The sequence below is a fragment of the Oncorhynchus keta genome, unplaced genomic scaffold, assembly GCF_023373465.1.
Source record: "Oncorhynchus keta strain PuntledgeMale-10-30-2019 unplaced genomic scaffold, Oket_V2 Un_contig_3082_pilon_pilon, whole genome shotgun sequence".
NCBI classification, from domain to species: Eukaryota; Metazoa; Chordata; class Actinopteri; order Salmoniformes; family Salmonidae; genus Oncorhynchus; species Oncorhynchus keta.
In genome coordinates this window covers 140001-160000 of record NW_026287072.1, presented here as the reverse complement: position 1 = coordinate 160000, position 20000 = coordinate 140001, and the positions used below count along the sequence as shown (strand labels likewise).

The window sequence follows — 20000 nt, the reverse complement described above, 5'->3', positions numbered from 1 at the left end:
CAGAGCCACTACAGTAGTGAGTCATTTAACAGACTCTCTGATCCACTACAGTAGTGAGTCATTTAACAGACTCTCTGATCCAGAGCCACTACAGTAGTGAGTCATTTAGCAGACTCTCTGATCCAGAGCCACTACAGTAGTGAGTCATTTAGCAGACTCTCTGATCCAGAGCCACTACAGTAGTGAGTCATTTAACAGACTCTCTGATCCAGAGCCACTACAGTAGTGAGTCATTTAACAGACTCTCTGATCCAGAGCCACTACAGTAGTGAGTCATTTAGCAGACTCTCTGATCCAGAGCCACTACAGTAGTGAGTCATTTAACAGACTCTCTGATCCAGAGACACTACAGTAGTGAGTCATTTAGCAGACTCTCTGATCCAGAGACACTACAGTAGTGAGTCATTTAGCAGACTCTCTGATCCAGAGCCACTACAGTAGTGAGTCATTTAACAGACTCTCTGATCCAGAGACACTACAGTAGTGAGTCATTTAGCAGACTCTGATCCAGAGACACTACAGTAGTGAGTCATTTAGCAGACTCTCTGATCCAGAGACACTACAGTAGTGAGTCATTTAACAGACTCTCTGATCCAGAGCCACTACAGTAGTGAGTCATTTAACAGACTCTCTGATCCACTACAGTAGTGAGTCATTTAACAGACTCTCTGATCCAGAGCCACTACAGTAGTGAGTCATTTAGCAGACTCTCTGATCCAGAGCCACTACAGTAGTGAGTCATTTAACAGACTCTCTGATCCAGAGCCACTACAGTAGTGAGTCATTTAGCAGACTCTCTGATCCACTACAGTAGTGAGTCATTTAACAGACTCTCTGATCCAGAGCCACTACAGTAGTGAGTCATTTAACAGACTCTCTGATCCACTACAGTAGTGAGTCATTTAACAGACTCTCTGACCCAGAGACACTACAGTAGTGAGTCATTTAGCACTCTACAGTAGTGAGTCATTTAGCAGACTCTCTGACCCAGAGCCACTACAGTCGTGAGTCATTTAGCAGACTCTCTGACCCAGAGACACTACAGTAGTGAGTCATTTAGCACTCTACAGTAGTGAGTCATTTAACAGACTCTCTGATCCAGAGCCACGATAGTAGGGAGTCATTTAGCAGACTCTCTGATCCAGAGCCACTACAGTAGTGAGTCATTTAGCAGACTCTCTGACCCAGAGACACTACAGTAGTGAGTCATTTAGCAGACTCTCTTATCCAGAGACACTACAGTAGGGAGTCATTTAGCAGACTCTCTGACCCAGAGACACTACAGTAGGGAGTCATTTAGCAGACTCTCTGACCCAGAGACACTACAGTAGGGAGTCATTTAGCAGACTCTCTGACCCAGAGACACTACAGTAGTGAGTCATTTAGCAGACTCTCTTATCCAGAGACACTACAGTAGGGAGTCATTTAGCAGACTCTCTGACCCAGAGACACTACAGTAGGGAGTCATTTAGCAGACTCTCTGACCCAGAGACACTACAGTAGGGAGTCATTTAGCAGACTCTCTGACCCAGAGACACTACAGTAGGGAGTCATTTAGCAGACTCTCTGATCCAGAGCCACTACAGTAGTGAGTCATTTAGCAGACTCTCTGACCCAGAGACACTACAGTAGTGAGTCATTTAGCAGACTCTCTTATCCAGAGACACTACAGTAGGGAGTCATTTAGCAGACTCTCTGATCCAGAGCCACTACAGTAGTGAGTCATTTAGCAGACTCTCTGACCCAGAGACACTACAGTAGGGAGTCATTTAGCAGACTCTCTGATCCAGAGCCACTACAGTAGTGAGTCATTTAGCAGACTCTCTGACCCAGAGACACTACAGTAGTGAGTCATTTAGCACTCTACAGTAGTGAGTCATTTAACAGACTCTCTGATCCAGAGCCACGATAGTAGTGAGTCATTTAACAGATCCAGAGCCACTACAGTAGTGAGTCATTTAGCAGACTCTCTGACCCAGAGACACTACAGTAGTGAGTCATTTAGCACTCTACAGTAGTGAGTCATTTAACAGACTCTCTGATCCAGAGCCACTACAGTAGTGAGTCATATAACAGATCCAGAGCCACTACAGTAGTGAGTCATTTAACAGATCCAGAGCCACTACAGTAGTGAGTCATTTAACAGACTCTCTGATCCAGAGACACTACAGTAGTGAGTCATTTAACAGACTCTCTGATCCAGAGCCACTACAGTAGTGAGTCATTTAGCAGACTCTCTGATCCAGAGCCACTACAGTAGTGAGTCATTTAGCAGACTCTCTTATCCAGAGCCACTACAGTAGTGAGTCATTTAGCAGACTCTCTTATCCAGAGCCACTACAGTAGTGAGTCATTTAGCAGACTCTCTGATCCAGAGCCACTACAGTAGTGAGTCATTTAACAGACTCTCTGATCCAGAGCCACTACAGTAGTGAGTCATTTAGCAGACTCTCTTATCCAGAGCCACTACAGTAGTGAGTCATTTAGCAGACTCTCTTATCCAGAGCCACTACAGTAGTGAGTCATTTAGCAGACTCTCTGATCCAGAGCCACTACAGTAGTGAGTCATTTAACAGACTCTCTGATCCAGAGCCACTACAGTAGTGAGTCATTTAACAGACTCTCTGATCCAGAGCCACTACAGTAGTGAGTCATTTAACAGACTCTCTTATCCAGAGCCACTACAGTAGTGAGTCATTTAGCAGACTCTCTGATCCAGAGCCACTACAGTAGTGAGTCATTTAGCAGACTCTCTGATCCAGAGCCACTACAGTAGTGAGTCATTTAACAGACTCTCTGATCCACTACAGTAGTGAGTCATTTAGCAGACTCTCTGATCCAGATCCACTACAGTAGTGAGTCATTTAGCAGACTCTCTGATCCACTACAGTAGTGAGTCATTTAGCAGACTCTCTGATCCAGAGCCACTACAGTAGTGAGTCATTTAGCAGACTCTCTTATCCAGAGACACTACAGTAGTGAGTCATTTAACAGACTCTCTGATCCAGAGACACTACAGTAGTGAGTCATTTAGCAGACTCTCTGACCCAGAGCCACTACAGTAGTGAATCATTTAACAGACTCTGATCCACTACAGTAGTGAGTCATTTAACAGACTCTCTGATCCAGAGCCACGATAGTAGGGAGTCATTCGTACCTACCCTCCACCAGTCCCTTCCCCCTGTACCTACCCTCCACCAGTCCCCCTGTACCTACCCTCCACCAGTCCCCCTGTACCTACCCTCCACCAGTCCCTTCCCCCGTACCTACCCTCCACCAGTCCCTTCCCCCTGTACCTACCCTCCACCAGTCCCTTCCCCTGTACCTACCCTCCACCAGTCCCCCTGTACCTACCCTCCACCAGTCCCTTCCCCCGTACCTACCCTCCACCAGTCCCTTCCCCCTGTACCTACCCTCCACCAGTCCCTTCCCCCTGTACCTACCCTCCACCAGTCCCCCTGTACCTACCCTCCACCAGTCCCTTCCCCCGTACCTACCCTCCACCAGTCCCTTCCCCCTGTACCTACCCTCCACCAGTCCCTTCCCCCGTACCTACCCTCCACCAGTCCCTTCCCCCGTACCTACCCTCCACCAGTCCCTTCCCCCCGTACCTACCCTCCACCAGTCCCTTCCCCCTGTACCTACCCTCCACCAGTCCCCCTGTACCTACCCTCCACCAGTCCCTTCCCCCTGTACCTACCCTCCCCCCGTCCCTTCCCCCTGTACCTACCCTCCTCCAGTCCCCTCCCCCCGTACCTACCCTCCACCAGTCCCTTCCCCCTGTACCTACCCTCCACCAGTCCCTTCCCCCTGTACCTACCCTCCACCAGTCCCCTGTACCTACCCTCCACCAGTCCCTTCCCCCTGTACCTACCCTCCACCAGTCCCCCTGTACCTACCCTCCACCAGTCCCTTCCCCCTGTACCTACCCTCCACCAGTCCCTTCCCCGTACCTACCCTCCACCAGTCCCTTCCCCCGTACCTACCCTCCACCAGTCCCTTCCCCCTGTACCTACCCTCCACCAGTCCCTTCCCCCGTACCTACCCTCCACCAGTCCCTTCCCCCAGTACCTACCCTCTAACCCCCTTCCCCCAGTACCTACCCTCCACCCCCTTCCCCCAGTACCTACCCTCCACCAGTCCCCGTACCTACCCTCTAACCCCCTTCCCCCAGTACCTACCCTCCACCCCCTTCCCCCCAGTACCTACCCTCCACCAGTCCCTTCCCCCCAGTACCTACCCTCCACCAGTCCCCGTACCCACCCTCTAACCCCCTTCCCCCAAGAACCTACCCTCTACCCCCTTCCCCCAGTACCTACCCTCCACCAGTCCCCCCGTACCTACCCTCTAACCCCCTTCCCCCAGTACCTACCCTCCACCCCCTTCCCCCAGTACCTACCCTCCACCCCCTTCCCCCAGTACCTACCCTCTAACCCCCTTCCCCCCAAGAACCTACCCTCTACCCCCTTCCCCCAGTACCTACCCTCCACCAGTCCCATCCCCAGTTCTCCTGGTAGAAACCTCTGATCAGCTGTTAGTCCCACGTACATACGGCTCTTTATGGTCTCAATGTGATCTGCATGGGTGGCATCCGTACCTGTTAAAACACACTGCAGTTAACCACTAACACACTGCAGTTAATCACTAACACACTGCAGTTAACCACTAACACACTGCAGTTAACCACTAACACACTGCAGTTAACCACTAACACACTGCAGTTAACCACTAACACACTGCAGTTAACCACTAACAAACACACTGCAGTTAACCACTAACACACTGCAGTTAACCACTAACAAACACACTGCAGTTAACCACTAACAAACACACTGCAGTTAACCACTAACACACTGCAGTTAACCACTAACAAACACACTGCAGTTAACCACTAACACACTGCAGTTAACCACTAACAAACACACTGCAGTTAACCACTAACACACTGCAGTTAACCACTAACAAACACACTGCAGTTAACCACTAACAAACACACTGCAGTTAACCACTAACACACTGCAGTTAACCACTAACACACTGCAGTTAACCACTAACAAACACACTGCAGTTAACCACGAACACACTGCAGTTAACCACTAACAAACACACTGCAGTTAACCACTAACAAACACACTGCAGTTAACCACAAACACACTGCAGTTAACCACTAACAAACACACTGCAGTTAACCACTAACACACTGCAGTTAACCACACAAACACACTGCAGTTAACCACTAACAAACACACTGCAGTTAACCACTAACAAACACACAGTTAACCACTAACACACTGCAGTTAACCACTAACACACCACTGCAGTTAACCACTAACACACTGCAGTTAACCACTAACAACACACTGCAGTTAACCACTAACACACACTGCAGTTAACCACTAACACACTGCAGTTAACCACTAACAAACACTGCAGTTAACCACTAACACACTGCAGTTAACCACTAACACACTGCAGTTAACCACTAACACACTGCAGTTAACCACTAACACACTGCAGTTAACCACTAACACACTGCAGTTAACCACTAACACACTGCAGTTAACCACTAACAAACACACTGCAGTTAACCACTAACAAACACACTGCAGTTAACCACTAACAAACACACTGCAGTTAACCACTAACAAACACACTGCAGTTAACCACTAACAAACACACTGCAGTTAACCACTAACAAACACACTGCAGTTAACCACTAACACACTGCAGTTAACCACTAACAAACACACTGCAGTTAACCACTAACAAACACACTGCAGTTAACCACTAACACACTGCAGTTAACCACTAACACACTGCAGTTAACCACTAACAAACACACTGCAGTTAACCACTAACAAACACACTGCAGTTAACCACTAACAAACACACTGCAGTTAACCACTAACAAACACACTGCAGTTAACCACTAACACACTGCAGTTAACCACTAACAAACACACTGCAGTTAACCACTAACACACTGCAGTTAACCACTAACACACTGCAGTTAACCACTAACAAACACACTGCAGTTAACCACTAACAAACACACTGCAGTTAACCACTAACACACTGCAGTTAACCACTAACAAACACACTGCAGTTAACCACTAACAAACACACTGCAGTTAACCACTAACACACTGCAGTTAACCACTAACAAACACACTGCAGTTAACCACTAACAAACACACTGCAGTTAACCACTAACAAACACACTGCAGTTAACCACTAACAAACACACTGCAGTTAACCACTAACACACTGCAGTTAACCACTAACACACTGCAGTTAACCACTAACACACTGCAGTTAACCACTAACACACTGCAGTTAACCACTAACACACTGCAGTTAACCACTAACACACTGCAGTTAACCACTAACACACTGCAGTTAACCTGATAGTCATCTGGATATTCAGGTGTGTGTGTGTAGTGTGTAGTGTGTGTAGTGTAGTGTGTGTGTGTGTAGTGTGTAGTGTAGTGTAGTGTGTAGTGTAGTGTGTGTAGTGTAGTGTGTGTAGTGTAGTGTGTAGTGTAGTGTAGTGTAGTGTAGTGTGTGTAGTGTGTAGTGTGTGTAGTGTAGTGTAGTGTGTGTGTAGTGTAGTGTAGTGTGTGTAGTGTGTAGTGTGTGTAGTGTGTAGTGTAGTGTGTAGTGTGTGTAGTATGTAGTGTGTAGTGTAGTGTGTAGTGTAGTGTGTAGTGTAGTGTGTAGTGTGTAGTGTAGTGTGTAGTGTAGTGTAGTGTAGTGTGTAGTGTAGTGTAGTGTGGGTAGTGTGTAGTGTAGTGTGTAGTGTAGTGTGTAGTGTGTAGTGTAGTGTGTAGTGTAGTGTGTAGTGTAGTGTAGTGTGTAGTGTAGTGTGTAGTGTAGTGTGTAGTGTAGTGTGTAGTGTAGTGTAGTGTAGTGTAGTGTAGTGTAGTGTGTAGTGTAGTGTAGTGTGTAGTGTAGTGTAGTGTGTAGTGTGTAGTGTGTGTAGTGTAGTGTGTAGTGTGTAGTGTAGTGTAGTGTGGTGTAGTGTGTAGGGTGTAGTGTGTAGTGTAGTGTGTGGTGTAGTGTAGTGTAGTGTGTGGTGTAGTGTGTAGTGTAGTGTGTAGTGTAGTGTAGTGTGTAGTGTAGTGTGTAGTGTAGTGTACCAATGCCATGTTTCTCCATCAGTGATATGAGGTCTGCCTCCGTGAGGAGTTGAGGAGGAGAGGTCTGGTAGTGTGTAGTGTAGTGTAGTGTGTAGTGTAGTGTAGTGTGTAGTGTAGTGTAGTGTGTAGTGTAGTGTAGTGTGTAGTGTAGTGTAGTGTGTAGTGTAGTGTGTAGTGTAGTGTGTAGTGTAGTGTGTAGTGTGTAGTGTAGTGTAGTGTAGTGTAGTGTGTAGTGTGTAGTGTAGTGTGTAGTGTAGTGTAGTGTAGTGTGTAGTGTAGTGTAGTGTAGTGTGTAGTGTAGTGTAGTGTGTAGTGTAGTGTAGTGTGTAGTGTAGTGTGTAGTGTGTGTGTAGTGTGTAGTGTGTAGTGTAGTGTAGTGTAGTGTGTAGTGTAGTGTGTAGTGTAGTGTAGTGTGTAGTGTAGTGTGTAGTGTAGTGTGTAGTGTAGTGTAGTGTAGTGTACCAATGCCATGTTTCTCCATCAGTGATATGAGGTCTGCCTCCGTGAGGAGTTGAGGAGGAGAGGTCTGGTAGTGTGTAGTGTAGTGTAGTGTGTAGTGTAGTGTGTAGTGTAGTGTGTAGTGTGTAGTGTGTAGTGTAGTGTGTAGTGTAGTGTGTAGTGTAGTGTAGTGTAGTGTGTACCAATGCCATGTTTCTCCATCAGTGATATGAGGTCTGCCTCCGTGAGGAGTTGAGGAGGAGAGGTCTGGTAGTGTGTGTGTAGTGTAGTGTAGTGTGTAGTGTAGTGTAGTGTGTAGTGTGTAGTGTGTAGTGTGTAGTGTAGTGTGTAGTGTAGTGTGTAGTGTGTAGTGTGTAGTGTAGTGTAGTGTAGTGTGTAGTGTAGTGTACCAATGCCATGTTTCTCCATCAGTGATATGAGGTCTGCCTCCGTGAGGAGTTGAGGAGGAGAGGTCTGGTAGTGTGTGTGTAGTGTAGTGTAGTGTAGTGTGTAGTGTAGTGTAGTGTGTAGTGTAGTGTAGTGTGTAGTGTAGTGTGTGTGTGTAGTGTAGTGTAGTGTAGTGTAGTGTAGTGTAGTGTAGTGTAGTGTGTAGTGTAGTGTGTAGTGTAGTGTAGTGTGTAGTGTAGTGTGTGTGTAGTGTGTAGTGTAGTGTGTAGTGTAGTGTGTGTGTGTAGTGTGTAGTGTAGTGTGTAGTGTAGTGTGTAGTGTAGTGTGTAGTGTAGTGTGTAGTGTAGTGTGTAGTGTAGTGTAGTGTGTAGTGTAGTGTGTAGTGTAGTGTAGTGTGTAGTGTAGTGTGTGTAGTGTAGTGTGGTGTAGTGTGTAGTGTAGTGTAGTGTGTAGTGTAGTGTGGTGTAGTGTGTAGTGTAGTGTGTAGTGTGTAGTGTATAGTGTGTAGTGTGTGTAGTGTAGTGTGTAGTGTAGTGTGTAGTGTAGTGGTGTGTAGTGTAGTGTAGTGTAGTGTGTAGTGTAGTGTAGTGTGTAGTGTAGTGTGTAGTGTGTGTAGTGTGTAGTGTGTAGTGTAGTGTGTAGTGTAGTATAGTGTAGTGTGTAGTGTAGTGTAGTGTGTAGTGTAGTGTAGGGTGTAGTGTGTAGTGTAGTGTAGTGTGTAGTGTAGTGTAGTGTGTAGTGTGTGTAGTGTAGTGTGTAGTGTAGTGTGTAGTGTAGTGTGTAGTGTAGTGTGTAGTGTAGTGTAGTGTACCAATGCCATGTTTCTCCATCAGTGATATGAGGTCTGCCTCCGTGAGGAGTTGAGGAGGAGAGGTCTGGTAGTGTGTAGTGTAGTGTAGTGTGTAGTGTAGTGTGTAGTGTAGTGTGTAGTGTGTAGTGTGTAGTGTAGTGTGTAGTGTAGTGTGTAGTGTAGTGTAGTGTAGTGTACCAATGCCATGTTTCTCCATCAGTGATATGAGGTCTGCCTCCGTGAGGAGTTGAGGAGGAGAGGTCTGGTAGTGTGTAGTGTAGTGTAGTGTGTAGTGTAGTGTGTAGTGTAGTGTGTAGTGTGTGTAGTGTAGTGTGTAGTGTAGTGTGTGTAGTGTAGTGTAGTGTGTAGTGTAGTGTACCAATGCCATGTTTCTCCATCAGTGATATGAGGTCTGCCTCCGTGAGGAGTTGAGGAGGAGAGGTCTGGTAGTGTGTAGTGTAGTGTAGTGTAGTGTGTAGTGTAGTGTAGTGTGTAGTGTAGTGTAGTGTGTAGTGTAGTGTAGTGTAGTGTAGTGTAGTGTAGTGTAGTGTGTGTAGTGTAGTGTGTAGTGTAGTGTAGTGTGTAGTGTAGTGTAGTAGTGTAGTGTAGTGTAGTGTAGTGTAGTGTGTAGTGTAGTGTGTAGTGTAGTGTAGTGTGTAGTGTGTAGTGTAGTGTGTAGTGTAGTGTAGTGTAGTGTGTAGTGTGTAGTGTGTGTGTGTAGTGTAGTGTAGTGTGTAGTGTAGTGTGTAGTGTAGTGTGTAGTGTAGTGTGGTGTAGTGTGTAGTGTAGTGTAGTGTGTAGTGTAGTGTGGTGTAGTGTGTAGTGTAGTGTGTAGTGTGTAGTGTATAGTGTGTAGTGTGTAGTGTAGTGTGTAGTGTAGTGTGTGTAGTGTAGTGGTGTGTAGTGTAGTGGTGTGTAGTGTAGTGTAGTGTGTAGTGTAGTGTAGTGTGTAGTGTAGTGTGTAGTGTGTGTAGTGTAGTGTGTAGTGTGTAGTGTAGTGTGTAGTGTAGTGTAGTGTAGTGTGTAGTGTAGTGTAGTGTGTGTGTAGTGTAGTGTAGGGTGTAGTGTGTGTAGTGTAGTGTAGTGTGTAGTGTAGTGTAGTGTAGTGTGTAGTGTAGTGTGTAGTGTGTAGTGTAGTGTGTAGTGTAGTGTGTAGTGTAGTGTGTAGTGTAGTGTGTGTGTAGTGTAGTGTAGTGTAGTGTACCAATGCCATGTTTCTCCATCAGTGATATGAGGTCTGCCTCCGTGAGGAGTTGAGGAGGAGAGGTCTGGTAGTGTGTAGTGTAGTGTAGTGTGTAGTGTAGTGTAGTGTGTAGTGTAGTGTGTAGTGTGTGTGTAGTGTAGTGTAGTGTGTAGTGTAGTGTGTAGTGTAGTGTAGTGTAGTGTGTAGTGTAGTGTAGTGTGTAGTGTGGTGTAGTGTAGTGTGTAGTGTAGTGTAGTGTGGTGTAGTGTAGTGTGTAGTGTAGTGTAGTGTGTAGTGTGTAGTGTAGTGTAGTGTGTAGTGTAGTGTAGTGTACCAATGCCATGTTTCTCCATCAGTGATATGAGGTCTGCCTCCGTGAGGAGTTGAGGAGGAGAGGTCTGGTAGTGTGTAGTGTAGTGTAGTGTAGTGTGTAGTGTAGTGTAGTGTGTAGTGTAGTGTGTAGTGTAGTGTAGTGTAGTGTGTAGTGTAGTGTGTAGTGTGTAGTGTAGTGTAGTGTGTAGTGTAGTGTAGTGTGTAGTGTGGTGTAGTGTAGTGTGTAGTGTGTGTAGTGTGTAGTGTGTAGTGTAGTGTGTAGTGTAGTGTAGTGTAGTAGTGTAGTGTAGTGTAGTGTGTAGTGTAGTGTAGGGTGTAGTGTGTAGTGTAGTGTAGTGTAGTGTGTAGTGTAGTGTAGTGTGTAGTGTGTAGTGTAGTGTGTAGTGTAGTGTGTAGTGTGTAGTGTAGTGTGTAGTGTAGTGTGTGTAGTGTAGTGTGTGTAGTGTAGTGTAGGGTGTAGTGTGTAGTGTAGTGTAGTGTGTAGTGTAGTGTAGTGTGTAGTGTGTGTGTAGTGTGTAGTGTAGTGTGTAGTGTAGTGTGTAGTGTAGTGTGTAGTGTAGTGTAGTGTAGTGTAGTGTGTAGTGTAGTGTAGTGTGTAGTAGTGTAGTGTGGTGTAGTGTAGTGTGTGTGTAGTGTAGTGTAGTGTAGTGTGTAGTGTGTAGTGTAGTGTGTAGTGTGTAGTGTAGTGTAGTGTAGTGTACCAATGCCATGTTTCTCCATCAGTGATATGAGGTCTGCCTCCGTGAGAGGAGGAGAGGTTGAGTGTGTAGTGTAGTGTAGTTGAGGAGGAGAGGTCTGGTAGTGTGTAGTGTAGTGTGTAGTGTAGTGTAGTGTAGTGTACCAATGCCATGTTTCTCCATCAGTGATATGAGGTCTGCCTCCGTGAGGAGTTGAGGAGGAGAGGTCTGGTAGTGTGTAGTGTAGTGTAGTGTGTAGTGTAGTGTGTAGTGTAGTGTGTAGTGTGTAGTGTAGTGTGTAGTGTAGTGTGTAGTGTAGTGTAGTGTGTAGTGTAGTGTACCAATGCCATGTTTCTCCATCAGTGATATGAGGTCTGCCTCCGTGAGGAGTTGAGGAGGAGAGGTCTGGTAGTGTGTAGTGTAGTGTAGTGTGTAGTGTAGTGTAGTGTAGTGTAGTGTAGTGTAGTGTAGTGTAGTGTAGTGTGTGTAGTGTAGTGTAGTGTAGTGTAGTGTAGTGTGTAGTGTAGTGTGTAGTGTAGTGTGTAGTGTAGTGTAGTGTAGTGTAGTGTAGTGTAGTGTGTGTAGTGTGTGTAGTGTAGTGTGTAGTGTGTAGTGTAGTGTGTAGTGTAGTGTAGTGTGTAGTGTAGTGTAGTGTAGTGTAGTGTAGTGTAGTGTGTAGTGTAGTGTAGTGTGTAGTGTGTAGTGTAGTGTGTAGTGTGTAGTGTAGTGTGTAGTGTAGTGTAGTGTGTAGTGTAGTGTGTAGTGTAGTGTGTGTAGTGTAGTGTGGTGTAGTGTGTGTGTAGTGTAGTGTGTAGTGTAGTGTGGTGTAGTGTGTAGTGTAGTGTGTAGTGTGTAGTGTATAGTGTGTAGTGTGTGTGTAGTGTGTAGTGTAGTGTGTAGTGTAGTGTGTAGTGTAGTGTAGTGTAGTGTAGTGTGTGTAGTGTAGTGTGTGTGTAGTGTGTAGTGTAGTGTGTAGTGTGTGTAGTGTAGTGTGTAGTGTGTGTAGTGTAGTGTGTAGTGTAGTGTAGTGTAGTGTGTAGTGTAGTGTAGTGTGTAGTGTAGTGTAGGGTGTAGTGTGTAGTGTAGTGTAGTGTGTAGTGTAGTGTAGTGTAGTGTGTAGTGTAGTGTGTAGTGTGTAGTGTAGTGTAGTGTGTAGTGTGTAGTGTAGTGTAGTGTGTAGTGTAGTGTAGTGTAGTGTACCAATGCCATGTTTCTCCATCAGTGATATGAGGTCTGCCTCCGTGAGGAGTTGAGGAGGAGAGGTCTGGTAGTGTGTAGTGTAGTGTAGTGTGTAGTGTAGTGTAGTGTGTAGTGTAGTGTAGTGTAGTGTAGTGTGTAGTGTAGTGTGTAGTGTAGTGTAGTGTAGTGTGTAGTGTAGTGTAGTGTGTAGTGTGTAGTGTAGTGTAGTGTGTAGTGTGTAGTGTAGTGTAGTGTAGTGTAGTGTAGTGTAGTGTAGTGTAGTGTAGTGTGGTGTGTAGTGTAGTGTGTAGTGTGTAGTGTGTAGTGTGTAGTGTAGTGTAGTGTAGTGTGTAGTGTAGTGTAGTGTACCAATGCCATGTTTCTCCATCAGTGATATGAGGTCTGCCTCCGTGAGGAGTTGAGGAGGAGAGGTCTGGTAGTGTGTAGTGTAGTGTAGTGTGTAGGTAGTGTAGTGTAGTGTGGTGTAGTGTGTAGTGTAGTGTGTAGTGTAGTGTAGTGTAGTGTGTAGTGTAGTGTAGTGTGTTTCTCCAGTGTAGTGTAGTGTAGTGTGTAGTGTAGTGTAGTGTGGTGTAGTGTAGTGTGTGTGTAGTGTAGTGTAGTGTAGTGTAGTGTAGTGTAGTGTAGTGTAGTGTAGTGTGTAGTGTAGTGTAGTGTAGTGTGGTAGTGTGTAGTGTAGTGTAGTGTGTGTAGTGTAGTGTAGTGTAGTGTGTAGTGTAGTGTGTAGTGTAGTGTACCAATGCCATGTTTCTCCATCAGTGATATGAGGTCTGCCTCCGTGAGGAGTTGAGGAGGAGAGGTCTGGTAGTGTGTAGTGTAGTGTAGTGTGTAGTGTAGTGTAGTGTAGTGTGTAGTGTAGTGTAGTGTGTAGTGTAGTGTAGTGTGGTGTAGTGTAGTGTGTAGTGTAGTGTAGTGTAGTGTAGTGTAGTGTAGTGTAGTGTAGTGTGTAGTGTAGTGTAGTGTAGTGTAGTGTAGTGTAGTGTGTAGTGTAGTGTAGTGTAGTGTAGTGTAGTGTAGTGTAGTGTAGTGTAGTGTAGTGTAGTGTAGTGTGGTGTATGTAGTGTAGTGTAGTGTAGTGTAGTGTGTAGTGTAGTGTGTAGTGTAGTGTCTGTGTAGTGTAGTGTAGTGTGTGTAGTGAGTGTAGTGGTAGTGTAGTGTAGTGTAGTGTAGTGTAGTGTGTGTAGTGTGGTGTAGTGTAGTGTAGTGTAGTGTAGTGTGTAGTGTAGTGTAGTGTAGTGTGTAGTGTAGTGTGTAGTGTAGTGTACCAATGCCATGTTTCTCCATCAGTGATATGAGGTCTGCCTCCGTGAGGAGTTGAGGAGGAGAGGTCTGGTAGGTGTGGTAGTGTGTAGTGTGTGTAGTGTAGTGTAGTGTAGTGTGTGTGTAGTGTAGTGTGTAGTGTGTGTAGTGTGTAGTGTAGTGTACCAATGCCATGTTTCTCCATCAGTGATATGAGGTCTGCCTCCGTGAGGAGTTGAGGAGGAGAGGTCTGGCCATCCAGCATCTCTATCGCTGATGGCTGGAACTGGCTACCCTGCTCATACACTGGGATCACCTGCAACACACACACACACACACACACACACACACACACACACACACACACACACACACACACACACACACACACACACACACACACACACACACACACACACACACACAGTCAGATTAACAAACATTATGTGGAGTCCCCCAGGGGTTCATTACGGGACCCTCATATATTCAACATGATAAAGACCCCCAGGGGTTCATAGTGTAGGACCCTCATATATTCAACATGATAAAGACCCCCCCCCCAGGGGTTCATAACGGGACCCTCATATATTCAACATGATAAAGACCCCCCCAGGGGTTCATAACGGGACCCTCATATATTCAACATGATAAAGACCCCCCCCAGGGGTTCATAACGGGACCCTCATATATTCAACATGATAAAGACCCCCCAGGGGTTCATAACGGGACCCTCATATATTCAACATGATAAAGACCCCCCAGGGGTTCATAACGGGACCCTCATATATTCAACATGATAAAGACCCCCCCAGGGGTTCATAACGGGACCCTCATATATTCAACATGATAAAGACCCCCCACCCCCCCAGGGGTTCATAACGGGACCCTCATATATTCAACATGATAAAGACCCCCCAGGGGTTCATAACGGGACCCTCATATATTCAACATGATAAAGACCCCCCAGGGGTTCATAACGGGACCCTCATATATTCAACATGATAAAGACCCCCCCAGGGGTTCATAACGGGACCCTCATATATTCAACATGATAAAGACCCCCCAGGGGTTCATAACGGGACCCTCATATATTCAACATGATAAAGACCCCCACCCCCAGGGGTTCATAACGGGACCCTCATATATTCAAATGATAAAGACCTCCAGCGGTCAGGGGTTCATAACGGGATCCTCATATATTCAACATGATAAATGACCCACCCACCCCCAGGGGTTCATAACGGGACCCCATATATTCAACATGATAAAGACCCCCCACCTTAGTGCCCAGGGGTTCATAACGGGTACCCTCATATATTCAACATGATAAATGACCCCCAGGGGTTCATAGTGCCTCATATATTCAACATGATAAAGACCCATGACCCCCCAGGGGTTCATAACCCCCTCATATATTCAACATGATAAAGACCCCCCAGGGGTTCATAGGGTAGGACCCTCATATATTCAACATGATAAAGACCCCCCAGGGGTTCATAAGTCCTCATATATTCAACATGATAAAGACCCCCCAGGGGTTCATAACCCCCCTCATATATTCAACAAGATAAAGACCCCCCAGGGGTTCATAGTGGGACCCTCATATATTCAACATGATAAAGACCCCCCCAGGGGTTCAAATGGGACCCTCATATATTCAACATGATAAAGACCCCCAGGGGTTCATAGGGGACCCTCACCTATGCTTCAACATGATAAAGACCCCCCTCGGGGACCATTAGTGCTCATATATTCAACATGATAAAGACCCCCCCTTAGGGGTTCATAGCGGGACCCTCATATATTCAACATGATAAAGACCCCCAGGGGATTCATAGGGGTATGATCCCCTCGTGGTAAATGACCCCCCACCTTAGTGCTCCAGCGGTCGTAGGGGTATGACCCCCCTCGTGGTAAATGACCCCCCACCTTAGTGCTCCAGCGGTCGTAGGGGTATGACCCCCCTCGTGGTAAATGACCCCCCACCTTAGTGCTCCAGCGGTCGTAGGGGTATGACCCCCCTCGTGGTAAATGACCCCCACCTTAGTGCTCCAGCGGTCGTAGGGGTATGACCCCCCCTCGTGGTAAATGACCCCCCACCTTAGTGCTCCAGCGGTCGTAGGGGTATGACCCCCCTCGTGGTAAATGACCCCCCACCTTAGTGCTCCAGCGGTCGTAGGGGTATGACCCCCCCCCCCACCTTAGTGCTCCAGGTAGTTCCTCCTGAGTGATCCATGAGGCCGTTTGCGGAGAACCTCTCGTGAGCCATTTCCACCTCGACCACCGTTTCCTGCCCCACAGCATCAAGGGATACGCACGCCAGGAAGTGACGCACAATGAACTCATACACACGCTGCTCGTTGCCCTGGAGACAGAAAACACATTTCAGATCTAGCCACTAACCACCGTTTTACAGATCAGGATAGTCAACTCAGGAACCCGGTTGGTGTACTTGGTGTAGATAAAGTTGACGTCAGAACTTTACATACAGTTAGGATGGAGTCATTAGTATGTTATATGTTATATTATATATATTATATAGACCTAGACCGTGTCCCGATGTCTCCATGTCCCTAGATACAGTTGAAGTCAGAACTTTACATACACTTAGGTTGGAGTCACTAAAACTCGTTTTTCAACCACTCCACACATTTCTTGTTAACAAACTATAGTTTTGGCAAGCGGTTAGGACATCTACTTTGTACATGACACAAGTCATTTTCCAACAATTGTTTACAGACAGATTATTTCACTTATAATTCACTGTATCACAATTCCAGTGGGTCAGAAGTTTACATACACTAAGTTGACTTCATGAGCTACCCCAGTTCTGCACTCCATATTTCTCTGTGTACAATAAACATTTTGGTTCATTCATCCCTGCTTCCTCTTCAGAGTCCGTTCCCCTTTATTGACCAAATACTTATTTTCCACCATGATTTGCAAATAAATTCATTAAAAATCCTACAATGTGATTTGTACCTATGATGAAAATTACAGGCCTCTCTCATCTTTTTAAGTGGGAGAACTTGCACAATTGGTGGCTGACTAAATACTTTTTGCCCCACCCATATATATATATATATATATATACCTGTAGTGTGTTGGTGTACTTGGCCACTAACCTGTAGTGTGTTACAGATATATATCATATACCTGTAGTGTGTTGGTGTACTTGGTGTAGATATATATATACCTGTAGTGTGTTGGTGTACTTGGTGTATATATATATATATACTGTAGTGTGTTGGTTTGTACTTGGTATATATATATATATACCTGTAGTGTGTTGATACTTGGTGTATATATATATACCTGTAGTGTGTTGGTGTACTTGGTGTATATATATATATACAGTTGAAGTATATATATACCTGTAGTGTTGGTGTACTTGGTGTATATATATATATATATACCTGTCCAGTGTGTTAACAAACTTGTTATATATATATATACCTGTAGTGTGTTGGTGTACTTGGTGTATATATATATACCTATTTATAGACCTGTAGTGTGTTGGTGTACTTGGTGTATATATATACCTGTAGTGTGTTGGTACTACACTGTAATATACCTGTAGTGTGTTGGTGTACCCCAGTTCTGTATATATATATTTACCTGTAGTGTGTTGGTGTACTTGGTTATATCCCTATTGACCAACTATATACACTATTGCACCTGTAGTGTGTTGTGTGTACCATGGTGTATATTATATTCCTTTGTTAAATATATATATATACCTGTAGTGTGTTGGTGTACTTGGTGTAATATATATATACCTGTAGTTGTTGGTGTATATGGGAGAACCTGTAGTGTGTTGGTGTACTTATGTGTATATATATAGGCCTCTCTCATATATACCTGTAGTGTGTTGGTGTACTTGGTGTATATATATATATACCTGTAGTGTGTTGGTGTACTTGTCTATATATATATATATACCTGTAGTGTGTTGTGTACTTGGTGTATATATATATACCTGTAGTGTGTTGGTGTACTTGGTGTATATATATATACCTGTAGTGTGTTGGTGTACTTGGTGTATATATATATATATACCTGTAGTGTGTTGGTGTACTTGGTGTATATATATATACCTGTAGTGTGTTGGTGTACTTGGTGTATATATATATACCTGTAGTGTGTTGGTGTACTTGATGGGGTGTATATATATATATACCTGTAGTGTGTTGGTGTACTTGGTGTATATATATGTATATACCTGTAGTGTGTTGGTGGGTATATATATATATATACCTGTAGTGTGTTGGTGTACTTGGTGTGTATATATATACCTGTAGTGTGTTGGTGTACTTGGTGTGGGTATACCCTGTAGTGTGTTGGTGTACATCATATATATATACCTGTAGTGTGTTAATGTACTTGGTGTATATATATATATACCTGTAGTGTGTTGGTGTACTTGGTGTATATATATACCTGTAGTGTGTTGGTGTACTTGGTGTATATATATATACCTGTAGTGTGTAGTACTTGGTGTATATATATATATACCTGTAGTGTGTTAATGTACTTGGTGTATATACTATATATATATACCTGTAGTGTGTTGGTGTATATATATATATATACCTGTAGTGTGTTGGTGTAAAATATATATATACCTGTAGTGTGTTGGTGTACTATATATATATACCTGTAGTGGTTGGTGTACTTGGTGTATATATATATACCTGTAGTGTGTTGGTGTACTTGATGGGGTGTATAGGGGTTATAGCCTGATCTGTCTTGGTGCCCTGCCGTGGTTTACTGGCTGCTATATCACCCCTGGTTTAGGAGGGGCTGTGTGTCTGATGCTATACCAGGGGGCCCAGGGCCAGGTCCTTAGGGAACAGGTTGGTCTCTAGGGTATAACTGATGAACCTAAACGCAGGTGTTAAAATATTACCACACACCTCTACAACTGATGAGTGGAGGACTTGGTTTAGGGAGTAGGGCATAGGGTTTAGGGTCTAAAGTTTAGGGTCTAAGGTTTAGGAGTAGGGTTTAGGGTCTAGGGTTTAGGGAGTAGGGTCTAGGGTTTAGGGAGTAGGGACTAGGGTTTAGGGTCTAAGGTTTAGGAAGTAGGGTTTAGGGTCTAGGGTTTAGGGAGTAGGGTCTAGGGAGTAGGGTCTAGGGTTTAGGGAGTAGGGTCTAAGGTTTAGGGAGTAGGGACTAAGGTTTAGGGTCTAGGGTTTAGGGAGTAGGGTCTAGGGTATAGGGTATAAGGTTTAGGGACTAGGGACTAGGGTTTAGGGTCTAAGGTTTAGGGAGTAGGGACTAGGGTTTAGGGACTAGGGTTTAGGGTCTAGGGTTTAGGGTCTAGGGTTTAGGGTCTAGGGTTTAGGGAGTAGGGTCTAGGGTTGAGGGACTAGGGTTTAGGGTCTAGGGTTTAGGGAGTAGGGTTTAGGGTCTAAGATTTAGGGATTAGGGTTTAGGGTCTAAGGTTTAGGGTCTAGGGTTTAGGGAGTAGGGACTAGGGTTTAAGGACTAAGGTTTAGGTAGTAGGGTTTAGGGTCTAAGGTTTAGGGTCTAAGGTTTAGGGAGTAGGGTTTAGGGTCTAAGGTTTAGGAAGTAGGGTCTAGGGAGTAGGGTCTAAGGTTTAGGGAGTAGGGACTAAGGTTTAGGGAGTAGGGTTTAGGGAGTAGGGTCTAGGGTATAGGGTATAAGGCTCCTCCGCTCTCTCCACTGGCTTCCAGTTGAAGCTCGCATCCGCTACAAGACCATGGTGCTCGCCTACGGAGCTGTGAGGGGAACGGCACCTCAGTACCTCCAGGCTCTGATCAGGCCCTACACCCAAACAAGGGCACTGCGTTCATCCACCTCTGGCCTGCTCGCCTCCCTACCACTGAAGAAGTACAGTTCCCGCTCAGCCCAGTCAAAACTGTTCGCTGCTCTGGCCCCCAATGGTGGAACAAACTCCCTCACGACGCCAGGACAGCGGAGTCAATCACCACCTTCCGGAGACACCTGAAACCCCACCTCTTCAAGGAATACCTAGGATAGGGTAAGTAAGGGTAAGTAATCCTTCTCACCCCCCTTCTCACCCCCCCAACAAGATTTAGATGCAAGTGGCTGTTCCACTGGTTGTCATAAGGTGTATGCACCAATTTGTAAGTCGCTCTGGATAAGAGCGTCTGCTAAATGACTTAAATGTAAATGTAAATGTTTAGGGACTAGGGACTAGGGACTAGGGTCTAAGGTTTAGGGAGTAGGGACTAGGGTTTAGGGACTAGGGTTTAGGGTCTAGGGTTTAGGGTCTAAGGTTTAGGGAGTAGGGTCTAGGGTTGAGGGACTAGGGTTGAGGGACTAGGGACTAGGGTTTATGGTCTAGGGTTTAGGGAGTAGGGTTTAGGGTCTAAGATTTAGGGAGTAGGGTTTAGGGTCTAAGGTTTAGGGTCTAGGGTTTAGGGAGTAGGGTCTAGGGTTTAGGGACTAGGGTTTAGGGTCTAAGGTTTAGGGTCTAAGGTTTAGGGTCTAAGGTTTAGGGAGTAGGGTTTAGGGTCTAAGGTTTAGGGAGTAGGGTTTAGGGTCTAAGGTTTAGGGAGTAGGGTTTAGGGTCTAAGGTTTAGGGAGTAGGGTTTAGGGTTTAGGGT

At 45.3% G+C, this 20000-nt stretch overlaps 1 pseudogene; it reads right to left on the bottom strand.

Moving 5' to 3' along the window:
• LOC127923707 (DNA topoisomerase 3-alpha-like) overlaps positions 1-20000 on the bottom strand; it is a 68408-nt pseudogene that overhangs the window by 23931 nt on the left and 24477 nt on the right.